This window comes from Schistocerca americana, chromosome 7 (assembly GCF_021461395.2).
Source record: "Schistocerca americana isolate TAMUIC-IGC-003095 chromosome 7, iqSchAmer2.1, whole genome shotgun sequence".
Classification (NCBI taxonomy): domain Eukaryota; kingdom Metazoa; phylum Arthropoda; class Insecta; order Orthoptera; family Acrididae; genus Schistocerca; species Schistocerca americana.
In genome coordinates this window covers 537,592,156-537,604,555 of record NC_060125.1, presented here as the reverse complement: position 1 = coordinate 537,604,555, position 12,400 = coordinate 537,592,156, and positions in this window count along the sequence as shown.

Genomic DNA, 12,400 nt, shown 5'->3' with positions numbered 1-12,400 from the left:
CACGAAACTAACCTTTTGCCACTCACTCCAAATATTTGGCAATACTCCCCTAAAACTTCTTATAAACACTACGGGATGAACATTTTTCATGTCTGGGTTGTAGATCTGGAATTGACGTTGTTTCAGCATTTTCTCCTCAGTATTTCTTTTACAATTACAGGCATTATGACTACCCTCATAGTGTTGTGATTGATGTTGATTGCAAAAACGAACGTGTGCATTGATGTCCCTGTCTGTACTTGATCGGGTAAATAATGTAGCTTCATTGATGGATCTTGTCATGGGTTCATTTCCTGGCGTGGAACACAAACCTTCTCAAGATAGATTTAAGGATCTCTCAATGTTTTCTTTCCATTGTTTAAGTTCTTCGCCTACTTGTTCTTTGGCTTCTCGAAAGACCTTTCTTCTTCTTCTTCTTCTTCTGCTTTTACGGCCTCATTGGACGACTTCAGTCAATCATCTCTGGTCCTCTTCTTTGGTATTTTCCCCTTCCGAGTGGCCCAGTATCTCTTCATTCGTTCCGATGCTTGTCGTCGTTCCTTATCTGTAAATACCCTTTTCATAATATGTCGTTTGTCAATTTTTGGTTTAAATCTTATTTCTGTGTCCTTCAACTTCTTTAAATTTGGCGTTTTGTTCTGCAAATCATCCAGAGTTATTTCCAGTTCTTCCATATCCTCTCTTATTTCTTTAAGCCATCCTCCTTGTTTCAAATCCCAGAGTTTCTCAATAATTTTCCTTGATTATCTGGTTTCTGGTGTCCTCAGAATGTGACCACAAAAAGAGATCCTTTTCTTTCGTATAGTATCAGTGATGGGCTCCAGTTCTCTGTATACCACTTCATTTGGAACTATCCGCCATTGCCCAGCTTTTTGATATTTCTTATTTATGCATGTTCTAGCAATTCTTCTCTCTACTTTTAAAATTTTGTCAATTCTGTTTTTCTGGGTGACTTTAAAAAGAGTTTCACTTCCGTATGTAACCTCTGGTTGAACCACCGTCTTGTAATGTTTTAATTTTGTTTTAATTGACAGACATTTTTTATTGTACGTAGACCATGTTAGTTTTTGAGCTTTTATCATTTTATTAGTTCTTGCTCGCCATGCAGGTTTCTCGTCCAATTTATGCGTTATAATTTCACCCAGGTATTTAAATTGTTTCACTATTTTAATTTCCCTATTGTTCACTGTGATGTGATCTATTACAAGTGGATCCGTTACCATTATTTCAGTCTTTTCAAATGATATCTGGAGTCCTAATTTTTGTGCTATATTTTGTAAGCTTGTTATTTGTTTCGTGGCTTCCTGAATATTATTAGCTAGTAATGCTAGGTCATCAGCAAATCCCAAGCAATTTAGTAGGTTTATTTTATTTTTCTTAGTTCCAATTTTAATATTCATGGGATTTTCCTTGTACCATTCTCTCATTACATATTCAAGACCACAATTGAATAGCAATGGTGATAAACAATCTCCCTGTCTCAACCCTGTTTTAATCGTAAATGGTTCAGATATTTCTCCTCTAAATTTTACTTTGGATTTGGTGTTTGTTAAGGTTAACTGTATCATTTTTATTAATTTAGGATGAAGTCCAAAATTCCTTAATATTTTCATCATTGAAGATCTATGGATGCAATCATACGCCTTTTTGAAATCTACAAAGGTTATGACTAGTTGTTTTTGCCTTCTTTTGTAGACATCCATAACTAACTTCAAGGTGATTATCTGTTCTGGGCAGCTTCTCCAGGATCTAAATCCTCCTTGATATTCTCCCAGTTCCAGTTCTAATTGATCTTTACAGCGGTTGTATAGTATTCTTGACATGATCTTATACGTGCAGTCCAAAAGGAAAATTCCTCTATAGTTGTCTGGATTTGATTTTTCTCCTTTCTTATGTAATGGATGTATTATAGCAGTAGTCCAATTTTCTGGTAATTTCTCTTCATTCCAGATTTTTACTATGCATTGGTGTAATGCTATCTTCACTGGTTCTGCTGCATATTTCCAAAGTTCAGCAAACGTTTGATCTTCTCCACTTGCTTTGTAGTTTTTGAGTTCTTTCAAAGCTCTGTAGACCTCATTAATTGTAGGTGGATTTATATTTTCTGCTGGTGTTTTAATTGGGGTTTCTGTGTTTATCTGAAGAAGTTCTGGGGGATCTTCACAATTTAGTAACTTGTTAAATGTTTCTGCTAGAATTTCTGTATTTCTACTATTGCTATGGGCTAGGTTATTATCTTTATCTTTTAACATTAATGTTGGAGGATCATATCTTTGTAACTGTCTGCCAAATATTTTGTAATAGTCTCTTGAGTTTGTTTTTTCACTATTTGTTTCTATCATTAAAAGTATATCTTTTTGGTACTGACGTTTAACTCTCCTTATTATTTTTTGTGTTGTCTTCCTTTGTTTTGTGAGTTCCAAATATGATTTTTTCTGTTTTTTCATTTTGATGCCTTAACCAGGCTTGGTGTCGATCCAACACTGCTTCATCACATTCATCGTTCCACCACTGGTGTTTTTTCCTTGGATTTATAGGGGCAACTTGTTCAGCTATTTGTTTCAATTTGGGAATTATTTCTTCCAGATCATCTGTTATTTTTATATCCCTGGTTTGTGCTTCATAATCCTCATTTTGTATCAGTTTATGAGGGTCATAGGTTCTCTTCTTCTTCTGGTGGAATTTTTTCTTTGCTAATGGGGTTAATTTAATTTTAATTTTTATCATGTAATTATCTGATCCGGTATCTGTCCCTCTCAGTACTTTCACATTGTAAATTTCCTTGTGGTAATTTTTATCCATGCAGACATGGTCCAGTTGCCATTCTCCTTTTTTCCAGTCTGGATGTTTCCAAGTTTTTAGTTTACTTGGTCTTCTCTTAAAATACGTCGACTTTGAGATCATGTCATGGTTTCTGCAAAATTCCACTAGTCTTATGCCATTTTTGTTTGTTCTTCTTTGTGCTGTCCATTTCCCTATTATGTCTCTATATCTCTTTTCCTTTCCTAACTGGGCATTGAAGTCTCCAATTAAAATTTTGATGTGATTTTTATTAATGTTATTCGTCGTTTGATCTAAGAGCTCCCAAAATTTTTCTACCTCTTCTCTGTGTTCTTTTTTATTATTTTTATCATTTGTCGGGGCATGGGCATTTATTATTGTGTACATTTTATTTGCAGCTTTTAGAGTTAATGTTGAGAGCCTGGGAGATTGTGCTTTAAATTCTATTATGGACTCTATTATTTTCAGACTCACCACGAATCCTGTTCCAAATTGTGGACACTGTTTCATGACTCTTTTCCCTGGTATTCCCTTATAAATCCTATATCCTTGTGATTCTATCGGCTCCTGATCAGTATTTCTCATTTCTTGAAGTCCGGTTATGAGAATCCCCTTGCGATCCATTTCATCCGTCAGAATTTTGAGTTTGCCTGGTTGTATGAGGGAATTTATATTGTGTGTCGCAATGTAGTTTATTTGTCCTGTCTTGAGTTTTGGTCGTCTGTCTGTTTTGGGTATTTTCAGATGCTCCGACTCATCCAAGTTATCTTTCAGGTGACTGCCCACCATATCCGTGTGCAGTCTTCCCTGGTTATTGCCAAGCGGTGGATTATTCCTTGAAAGATTTCCTTCCATGTTTGACTTTCAAAGGTAGTCAACCTTGTATGGAGCAAGCTCCGAGTTACAACTACGGTTGTTAGCCGTAGAGGTTGTTTAGTGTTTGGTTCCCGAGAGCTATTTTATTTCGCTCAAGTCCGCCGGTGGGCCGGTGGGGGCCCCCCTATCCGCCACCTGGGACGCGCCACTCCTGGTCAGTATTTCTCATTTCTTGAAGTCCGGTTATGAGAATCCCCTTGCGATCCATTTCATCCGTCAGAATTTTGAGTTTGTCTGGTTGTATGAGGGAATTTATATTGTGTGTCACAATGTAGTTTATTTGTCCTGTCTTGAGTTTTGGTCGTCTGTCTGTTTTGGGTATTTTCAGATGCTCCGACTCATCCAAGTTATCTTTCAGGTGACTGCCCACCATATCCGTGTGCAGTCTTCCCTGGTTATTGCCAAGCGGTGGATTATTCCTTGAAAGATTTCCTTCCATGTTTGACTTTCAAAGGTAGTCAACCTTGTATGGAGCTAGCTCCGAGTTACAACTACGGTTGTTAGCGGTAGAGGTTGTTTAGTGTTTGGTCCCCGAGAGCTATTTTATTTCGCTCAGGTCCGCCGGTGGGCCGGTGGGGGCCCCCCTATCCGCCACCTGGGACGCGCCACGTCGGTGTATCGCCTCTCCGCCTGCTGCGGCACCGTAGTGGGTTCATGGCGAAGGACCTTTATTAAATAAATTTTCTTCAGAAACCTCGGTCATTGATTGTACAGTTGCTCCGACCGTATGTTCAATATTGTCTGAAGAAATGCTTTTCCTTTCTAAACTTAACTGCGAGAATTTTCCCGCGAGAATGTTTACCTTATGATCAACCTCGTCTTGTCTCTCCTTTATGTTATTTATGGATTTATCCAAATTTTGGATGTCCTTCGGGATCTTGTCTTGTGATTGTCTCAAATCCTGCATATCTGCTGACATCTCGTTTACTTGTTGCTTTAACTCATCTTGAACTTCAACTAATACCGGAATTACCGCGATAGAACATTGCACCTGTTCTTGTGCTTGAACTATCTGTGGGATTGACTCGACCTGCTCTTTAATAGTATCAAGCTTAGTAGCAACATACACAGTTAGCTCTAGGCGTAACTTCTTCGCATTTTCATTACACTGCTGAGTGACTTGCTCAATTTGAGCAGCTAATTTTAATTCTGTCTTTTCATTCTGAATTTTCAATTCTTCCGCAGTTTTATTTAATTTATCATCAAGTTTCTGAAAACTCTCTACTAATTTGTTATTTAATTCTGCTTGATTAGCTTCTAATTGCTCTTGGACTTTCACTTGATTGGCTGCTAATTGTTCATTTATTTCCCTTTTAGTCTCTATTTGCGCTTAAGTTAATTCCCTTTTAGTCTCTATTAGCGCTTTAGTTAAGTCTGTTACATTTTTGGCTAACAGTGTTAACTGCTGCATGATTACAGTCAATGGGTTTATTTCGTCCTGCACAGATGACATCGAAACACTTAAGCTTTGTTGTGGGGCCCGACTAATGCTGCCGCTAGGCACTACTTCAGTTAAGCTAGCGTCTAGTGTTTCACTAACCTCAGAAACAGCTGAGGGCTGTTGTGATTCGCTCTGCTGTTGCATTGCCATTTTATAAGCCGCCCTAGTAATAACCATTAATACACAGAACAACAAACATATAAAGTCACTTGCATCTGAGTTAATAATGTCACTGACCTAAACTTTGCATAATACTCACTTCTATTAAACACTTCCTATCTAAAGTTCAACCCGATAGACATTTAAATAGTTATTATAAATTTCTATCTACAAAAATTTAATTGTATATTGTCTGGCCTGAACGACGTTCTCGTAGATTGTGGCGAAATTGTGACTTCTGGAACAGGCCTCGTCTTCTTTGCTCTCGTGCACATGCAACATAAAATTCACACAATGTTTAAGTAATGCTCAAAAATGAGTCCTGTCACAGCGAAGCCAAATTTAATATTTCTAAAATTTAAAGAACCTCTCTCACACCGGCCTGATTTAGCTTCACTGATCAGGATAGTAAAAACATGCGTATATTAAGGGAATTTTCATTGACAAAGCAGGCTTATCCCATTCACACAGTTCAATACTGTTCTGTCCTGATTAAATTAAGCTTAACTTAAATTCCATAAGGCAGTGAAGCAATTTCGAAGTCTCGGTGCGACGAAAATTGTGAGTCGATCTCCTGGAAACATTTGTAATAATTATTAACTTTCGGTGATCACGTGGGGAAGACCGGAGATCTGCTGGTAAGACCGTGTTAGCCTATTTATTTGAAGTAACTGGATATCTTGAGCATTCAAAACGGCAGGTTCGTCCAGTGTAAATCAGACGTTCCCCACTGATCCCGTGCAACACAGCGTAGTAAGCAGACACTGTCAATAATAATAATCCGTTAAATAATACGCGAACACACTTACTTTAGTTTAGTTCATGTATTAAATTCCTTCTCATACAGAATCTCATCAAGATGGCGACTCGCTCAACAATACATACGTATATACCTCCTTCTTTTACGACTAATCGGCAAGAAGTTTTTATTCTTTTCATAAGAGAAAACATAGATAGCAGAGAAGCTATTCCATGGAGTAAATGGACGCTCCAAGGAATAATTGGGCTTGAAACTACTTTGCACTGATAATCGGTAAGATAAGAAGAGATATTTCGAGCTATGTACTGAGTTGTATAATTTCTAAAATTTCTGAAAATATCGTGGAGAGACCGCTGCAAGAGACATTACAGTCACAAGCTGAAGACGAAGAGATTGAGAAAGTGAATGAGGATATTGAAAGGGTAATACAGTATGTAAAGGGCGATGAAAATCTAATAGTCATGGGGGACTGGAATGCAGTTGTAGAGGAAGGAGTAGAAGAAAAGGTTACAGGACAATATGGGCTTGGGACAAGGAATGAGAGAGAAGAAGGACTAATTGAGCTCGGTAACAAGTTTCAGCTAATAATAGCGAATACTCTGTCCAAGAATCACAAGAGGAGGAGGTATACCGGGAAAAGACTGAGCGATACGGGAAGGTTTCACTTAGATTACATCATGGTCAGACAGAGATTCCGCAATCAGACACTGGATTGTAAGGCGTACCCAGGAGCAGATACAGACTCAGATCACAACATAGTAGTGATGAAGAGTAGGCTGAAATTGAAGCCATTAGTCAGAAGGAATCAATACGCAGAGAAGTGGGATACGGAAGTACTAAGGAATGACGAGATACGGTTGAAGTTCTCTAAGGCTATAGATAAAGCAATTATTAATACCTCAGTAGGCAGTACAGTTGAAGAGGTCTGGACATCTCTAAAAAGGGCCATCATAGATTTTGGGAAGGAAAAAAAAGGTACGAAGAAGGTAACTGTGAAGAGATCATGGGTAACAGAAGAAACACTTCAACTGATCGATGAAAGGAGGAACTACAAAAATGTTCCGGGAGACTCGGGAATACAAGTCGCTGAGGAATGAAATAAATAGGAACTGCAGGGAAGCTAAGACGAAATGGCTGCAGGAAAAATGTGAAGACATCGAAAAAGAAATGATTGTCGGAAGAACAGAAGCAGCATACAGGAAAGTCAAAACAACCTTCGGTGGCATTAAAAGCAAGGCAGATAACATTAAGAATGCAACGAGAATTCCACTGTTAAATGCAGAGGAGAGAGCGAAGAGATGGAAATAATACATTGAAAGCCTCTGTGAGGGGAAGATTTGTCTGATTTAATAGAAGAAGAAACAGGATTAGACATAGAAGAGATAGTGAATCCAGAATTAGAATGAGAATTTGAAAGAGATTTACAGGACAAGATCAAATAAGGCCGAAGAGATAGATAACATTCCATCAGAATTTCTAAAATCATTGGCGGGAAGTGGCAACAAAACGACTATTCACGTTGGTGTGTAGGATGTATGAGTCTGGCGACATAACATTTGACTTTCGGAAAAGCATCATCCACACAATTCCGAAGACGTCAAGAGCTGACAAGTGCCAGGATTATCGCACAATCAGCATAACAGCTCATGCATCCAAGGTGCTTACAAGAATGATATACAGAAGAATGGAAAAGAAAATTGAGGATGGGCTAGATGACGATCAGTTTGGCTTTAGGAAAGGTAAAGGCACGAGAGAGGCAATTTTGACGTTGCGGTTAATAATGCAAGCAAGACTAAAGAAAAATTAAGACAGGTTCATAGGATTTGTCCACCTGGAAAAAGCATTCGGCAATGTAAAATGGTAAACGATGTTCGAAATTCTGAAAAAATAGGGGTAAGCTATAGGGAGAGACGGGTCATATACAATATGTACAACAGCGTAGAGGGAATAATAAGAGTGGACGACCAAGATCGAAGTGCTCGTATTAAAATGGGTGTAAGACGAGGATGTAGTCTTTCGCCCCTGATGTTCAATCTGTACATCGAGGAAGCAATGATCGAAATAAAAGAAAGTTTCAGGAGTAGGATTAAAATTCAAGGTGAAAGGATATCAATGATATGATTCGCTGATGACATTGCTATCCTGAGTGAACGTGAAGAATGATTACATGATCTGCTGAACCGAATGAACAGTCTAATGAGTTCACAGTAAATCGAACGAAGACGAAAGTAATGAGAAGTAGTAGAAACGAGAACAAGGAGAAACTTAACATCAGTATTGATTGTCATGAAGTACATGAAGTTAAGGAATACAGCTACCTAAGCAGTAAAATAACCAATGGCGGACGGAGCAAGAAGGACATCAAAAGCAGGCTTGCAATGGCAAAAAGGGCATTCCTGGCCAAGAGAAGTCTACTAATATCAAATATCGACCTTAATTTGAGGAAAAAAATTATGATTATGTACGTCTGGAGTACAGCATTGTATGGTAATGAAACATGGACTGTGGGAAAACCGGAACAGAAGAGAATCTAAGTATTTGAGATGTGGTGCCACAGACGAATGTTGAAAATTAGGTGGACTGTTAAGGTAAGAAATGAGGAGGTTCTGCGCAGAATCGGAATGGAAAGGAACATGTGGAAAACACAGGTAAGGTGAAGGGACAAGATGACAGGACATCAGTTAATGACCTCCAAGTTAGCACAGGAGAGGAATTCGTTGCGGGCCACATCAAACTAGTGAGAAGACTGATGCAAAAAAAAACAAAAAACAAAAAAAAGCAAAACAGAACTCAGAACGATCATGTTCGATAATGCTGGAGGTACCCTACCCGGGAATAATGTCGAATATGATCGTTTTGATGGTCGAGGTGTTATTGTGTGGGAAGGAACTATATTGCATGTGTGTACTGACATGCAAATCTTTGAGCACGGTTCATTCACCGGTCAACATTATTGTGACACTGCACTCTTGCCCCACATAGTTTTTAAGAAGTACATTTGGCGATGAATTAATTTGTATTGTTGACGATACGAGACAGCATTGTATAGCGCCGTTGGAGGACCTCTTGGAACAAGTGCATACTCGGCGAATGAACTGGCTTGCCCGTTGCCCCGGCATGAATCCCATCGAGCACTTGTGGGGTGCGATGGCGAGACATATTGCAACATGTCCACAGGCAGCAGTGACCATCCAGTAGTCGTGAATAACGCTGGCAGAGGAATGGAACGCCCCACCACAAGAACTCCCTGCCAACGTTGTGGCCAGCAAGGAACCAGCTTGCAGAGCTATTATCAACTACGTCCTACCATTTTTAATGTACAGGGGAACATCGTGCGTTGGGGTGAATTCTGTGCAATTATTGTCTTTCAATAAAAGCGTCATTTCTGTCCATATCAAAGCGTATTTCTTTGAATTACCTTCTGTAGTACACTGTAGCAGTTCTTTCTGTGTATGATTCAAGTTTCATAGAGCTACGTTACGTGGCAGTGGCACGATATTATGCAAATACGAGGACGTGTTAAAAACAACGCCTCCAAACTCTACCGTGAAAACCCTTAAACCTTTTTAAATAAGACACGGCTTATTAACATTCTACATCTTCATTCTTCGTGTCTACATATTGGCAGCCCTTTACTGCTAGAGGGCTCCGAATTGAAGCGTCTAACATGGCAGTGTGTAACTTAACTATGTCGGTGCGTGAGAAACAGCGTGTTGTAATCGAGTTTCGAATTCGAAGAGTTCAGTCCACACTTGGAGCACCCTCTACTTCAGGAAGACAATGCCGTAACATACACGAACGCAGCGACATCTGCTAAACTTGGAGAACACCTTCGAGGACTTCAGTTTGATAGTCATGAAGCTGTGCAAGCAGGGATGAGGTTGTGACTCCGTCAACAAAGTCAGTGACAGTACCAACAAAATGGTCTCTGGTTGGCAGAAATGTGTTCGTCCTCAGGGTGACTATGTTGAGAAATAAATACACTCCTGGAAATTGAAATAAGAACACCGTGAATTCATTGTCCCAGGAAGGGGAAACTTTATTGACACATTCCTGGGGTCAGATACATCACATGATCACACTGACAGAACCACAGGCACATAGACACAGGCAACAGAGCATGCACAATGTCGGCACTAGTACAGTGTATATCCACCTTTCGCAGCAATGCAGGCTGCTATTCTCCCATGGAGACGATCGTAGAGATGCTGGATGTAGTCCTGTGGAACGGCTTGCCATGCCATTTCCACCTGGCGCCTCAGTTGGACCAGCGTTCGTGCTGGACGTGCAGACCGCGTGAGACGACGCTTCATCCAGTCCCAAACATGCTCAATGGGGGACAGATCCGGAGATCTTGCTGGCCAGGGTAGTTGACTTACACCTTCTAGAGCACGTTGGGTGGCACGGGATACATGCGGACGTGCATTGTCCTGTTGGAACAGCAAGTTCCCTTGCCGGTCTAGGAATGGTAGAACGATGGGTTCGATGACGGTTTGGATGTACCGTGCACTATTCAGTGTCCCCTCGACGATCACCAGTGGTGTACGGCCAGTGTAGGAGATCGCTCCCCACACCATGATGCCGGGTGTTGGCCCTGTGTGCCTCGGTCGTATGCAGTCCTGATTGTGGCGCTCACCTGCACGGCGCCAAACACGCATACGACCATCATTGACACCAAGGCAGAAGCGACTCTCATCGCTGAAGACGACATGTCTCCATTCGTCCCTCCATTCACGCCTGTCGCGACACCACTGGAGGCGGGCTGCACGATGTTGGGGCGTGAGCGGAAGACGGCCTAACGGTGTGCGGGACCGTAGCCCAGCTTCATGGAGACGGTTGCGAATGGTCCTCGCCGATACCCCAAGAGCAACAGTGTCCCTAATTTGCTGGGAAGTGGCGGTGCGGTCCCCTACGGCACTGCGTAGGATCCTACGGTCTTGGCGTGCATCCGTGCGTCGCTGCGGTCCCGTCCCAGGTCGACGGGCACGTGCACCTTCCGCCGACCACTGGCGACAACATCGATGTACTGTGGAGACCTCACGCCCCACGTGTTGAGCAATTCGGCGGTACGTCCACCCGGCCTCACGCATGCCCACTATACGCCCTCGCTCAAAGTCCGTCAACTGAACATACGGTTCACGTCCACGCTGTCGCGGCATGCTACCAGTGTTAAAGATTGCGATGGAGCTCCGTATGCCACGGCAAACTGGCTGACACTGACGGCGGCGGTGCACAAATGCTGCGCAGCTAGCGCCATTCGGCGGCCAACACCGCGGTTCCTGGTGTGTCCGCTGTGCCGTGCGTGTGATCATTGCTTGTACAGCCCTCTCGCAGTGTCCTGAGCAAGTATGGTGGGTCTGACACACCGGTGTCAATGTGTTCTTTTTTGCATTTCCAGGAGTGTATGTAGACACGAAGAATAAGGACGTAAAATGTTAATAACGTTTGTTTTATTTAATAAGCTTTTTTGAGACTTTCCACAAAAGAAATTCGGAGGTAATACTTTACAGCACAAGCTCATACATCCTACCAACGCCAGATGTGCGCAGTGTTTTCTTTTACTTATTTGTACACATCAATTTTTTTCTTATCTGCTTTATTATTAGCCTTGGATGGCGAAAGTAAATAAAAGGAATTAAACACTTCCTTTGTTTCAACTACAGCATTCATCATATGGATTATTAATGTGACTAGCCCGCAGCTCGTGGTCGTGTGGTAGCGTTCTCGCTTGCCGCGCCCGGGTTCCCGGGTTCGATTCCCGGCGGGGTCATGGATTTTCTCTGCCTCGTGATGGCTGGGTGTTGTGTGATGTCCTTAGGTTAGTTAGGTTTAAGTAGTTCTAAGTTCTAGGGGACTGATGACCATAGATGTTAAGTCCCATAGTGCTCAGAGCCATTTGAACCATTTGAACCATTAATGTGACTAATTGCCTGCACACACACACACGCACACGCACACACACACACACACACACACACAGTGGCTGGTGGGCCAAGTGAGTCAGTAGCAATTAAATGACTGTGAATCATTTTCAAACTCATTTTACTCATAAAATCTCACAGATCAGTAATTATACTTGTCACTTCTGATATTGCAGACTTAAACGTACGAAACACAGTTTTTCTACTATTTTCTGTCGGCAGCGAGAAGATATCAGTCACAAGTGATAAATATCACTTCACATCGATTCTGTAACATCCCTCAGCCAGATCGCTGAGAGCACTCTTAGCTTGCGCGTTTTCTATTTTACTCATGGAAGTCCATCATCATTTAATTTACATTCTATTAGACTTCGTTAATAGCTAGCTGCAAGAAAGAGAAATTTCGTAGGTAGATGTACTTTTTCTTCAATACCTAAATTATATCTAATTTTTGTTTTCTTT